Source organism: Propithecus coquereli, unplaced genomic scaffold (assembly GCF_000956105.1).
Source record: "Propithecus coquereli isolate 6110/MARCELLA unplaced genomic scaffold, Pcoq_1.0 Scaffold5041, whole genome shotgun sequence".
Taxonomy (NCBI): domain Eukaryota; kingdom Metazoa; phylum Chordata; class Mammalia; order Primates; family Indriidae; genus Propithecus; species Propithecus coquereli.
Genome location: NW_012150888.1, coordinates 1865 through 4522, shown reverse-complemented (window position 1 = coordinate 4522; position 2658 = coordinate 1865). Strand labels below are relative to the sequence as shown.

Here is a 2658-nt window from a genome sequence, read left to right as displayed (position 1 = left end):
ATTATTGCTATAGAAAAAAGGTCACTTAATCATGTAAAAAGACCCTATGCTATTCAATCCTATTTAGCCACAAGATGCTCAAGAGTTCACACACACAAAAAAAAATCCACAGAAAAAACACAAGCCTAGCCACTGGAAGGCAGTGTATCAGTTCGTTTTATTTGGGTATTCAATAATATCCTTGGTGATAATGCTGACTCCATGGCTTCTGACCCCAGAATTGACCCTGCTGCCACTGGTTGTAGCCCTGAGATTGATTTTTGTAGCCACGATTGTTTCCTCGTCCTCTGAAGTTCTGGTTGTAGTTCCCTCTGTTGGGCATTCCACCTCTGTTGTAGTTCCCTCTGTTTGAATAACCACCTCGGCTGGGAAAAACAGGGCCACGAGGGTACGGATAGCCGATTCCACCACTTCCGCCACCACCACCACCTCTCTGTGGCATATTGCCCCTCCTGTTATATCCACCACGATTCCCAGGAGCTCCCCCTCCGAAATTTCCACCACGCATATTGAATCCTCCTCGTCCTCTATGGCCACCACCTCTGTTAAACTGGTTCTTGCCACTCTTGTCTTTATTACTCTTCTTTGAGCCAGTGTTTTGTTTCTTTTCTGGTGGAAGAGCCTTTTTGCTTTCTTTCTTATATTGCTCCAAAAGTTTTTGGGCTTCTTCCTTCTGAAGTTCAACGTAGGTTATTTCATCAAAGCACTCAGCTACCTCTGGGAGCGTAAAGTTTCCTTTCATTTTGAGGACTGCATGTTCTGGTAGGTCCTTCCCCTCTACTTCTGCTTTCTTCTGTGTTCTTTGCTTATAGTCTTCATCTTTTGGGCAAACTACAACAGCTTTTCGCTGGAAGCCTGCAAACAGGCACATTTTTCTCCTCTGGGCAGCAGCAGACACATTTGTCTGATCCAGAATGAAATTTCTCTTCTTTCGGGCCGCAATCTCAATAAACTTTCCGAGACGCTGTGGGGCTCTCTGCAACAGTGTGTTCAGTTTTCCAGTATCTGCCATTTGCTTCTTAAAACCTGCCACCATCATTTTATCCATAATGGTATTTGTTCCAAGAATGTTGTACTTCCCTGGATTTTCTGCTGCATGTTTAGTAACCCAGGTAGTTTTACCAGCTCCTGGCAAGACAATCATCATCACAACTTCACAATCTTTCTTTTCTTCAGGTCCCTTTGGTCCTCTCACTCGATCCTCTAAGGGAACATTCTGGATGAAAGTATATTCTTCAGGTATTGGAAAATATGGCTTTTCCTTCTGACCAAAATTAAATTCAACTGCACTGTTGTGGCAGAGAACGTGTGGGAAGAATGGCCGTCCAGCAAGAACTTCCTTACTGATTTTGAAGGCAATGCCAAGATCTTGTCCATTCTTAGCATAGGAGAGTTCTACTTCATCACTTTCAAAGTTAGCAAAACACGTAATCACATCATTTTCATCAAATTTCTCTCCGTAATCTTCAGTCTCACAATTGCATGTTTTTATTCCTTTTAAAGAACACCCATAAGAAAATTCTTCTTCACCAAGCAACATTCCACTCGTGGTTAGTGACCAGCCAATTCGAACTTCATGGATGTCAATATCTTTTGTATATAAATGCCTTACTGGGATCTTCTCTGTAACCTTCATTTCAAAACAGACTTTGCCTTTTGACACACCGTAAGAGGCCCTTCCGCCAGCCCAAAGAAAAGCAAAACTCTCCATAGTAAGGGAAGAAGCACTGAGGCGATCTCTTGATATTTTAAAATGTAGATCACAATTATAAGTATCAAGACAAACCACTGTGTCATCCAAGTGTTCATCTTCTTCTTCAACAGGTGGCTGAGGAGATTTGGCTCTGTTATACTTGTTCTCTTCAATGTACTCAAAATATCCACGGCCATGATCTTCTCGAGGTCTTTTAACACCTCTCTTTTTATCTCCGCCTTTCTGCTCTGTTTTGCGTCTCCTCCCGCCTGCTGCTGGCCCTGCCTCGCCCCGGGCGGCGCCACCGTCACCGCGAAAAGCGAGGTGGGGCCGCTGCTCTTCCCCGCGGCCCCCTTGGCGGCCCCGCGCTGCTGTTGGGTCTGCTGCTGCGGCGTCGCCGGCGGTTGAGGCTGCTGCTCCCCGTGCCCGCTCTCGTCGCCCGCGCCTTCCTCCTCGTCTCCGAGCTCATCCTCCCCTTCCTGGAAACCCTGATCGTCGCCGTTCTCGTCTTCCGAGGCGTCCTCCTCCTCCTCGGGCCGAGTCGGCTGCCCCCGCGGCCCCGTTCTCTTCTCCTCTCTCCATCTGGTCGCCATCCAGGGCGGTGATCCCTTCCTCCTCCTCTTCCTCCTCCTCCTCTTCTTCGTCGCCGCCAGTCGCGGCCTCCTGCTCGAGGCCTGCTCCCAAGCGCCCGGGGGAATCTCCGCCCAGGTCTAGGCTGCCGTTCCCGGGCTCCATGGCGGGGCGGCCCCCAGCCTCCTCGTCGTCCAGCGCGGCCTGGAGTCGCTCCATGAGCTCGGCCTCGAGCCCCTTGTCAGAAAGGCGCCGCTTCTTAAGCTCCTCTTTCAGCTCTGACACCTTCAGCTTTTTTACATTAACAGGCGAGGAACTCATGGTGAGGGCCCCAATTCACCGCTAGGCGCTGGCTCAAACTGGGCTCCGCTCGCTCGGCCACTGGTGGCGGCTGC

The 2658-nt window shown here is 49.4% G+C and overlaps 1 pseudogene across 1 annotated transcript; it reads right to left on the bottom strand.

The window, feature by feature from the left end:
• Nucleotides 1–149: 149 nt before the first annotated feature.
• On the bottom strand, nt 150–2652 carry LOC105820095 (annotated as a pseudogene). The gene has a single exon (XR_001137996.1). The product of XR_001137996.1 is annotated as a heterogeneous nuclear ribonucleoprotein U pseudogene (transcript).
• Between the last annotated feature and the right edge of the window lie 6 nt (nt 2653–2658).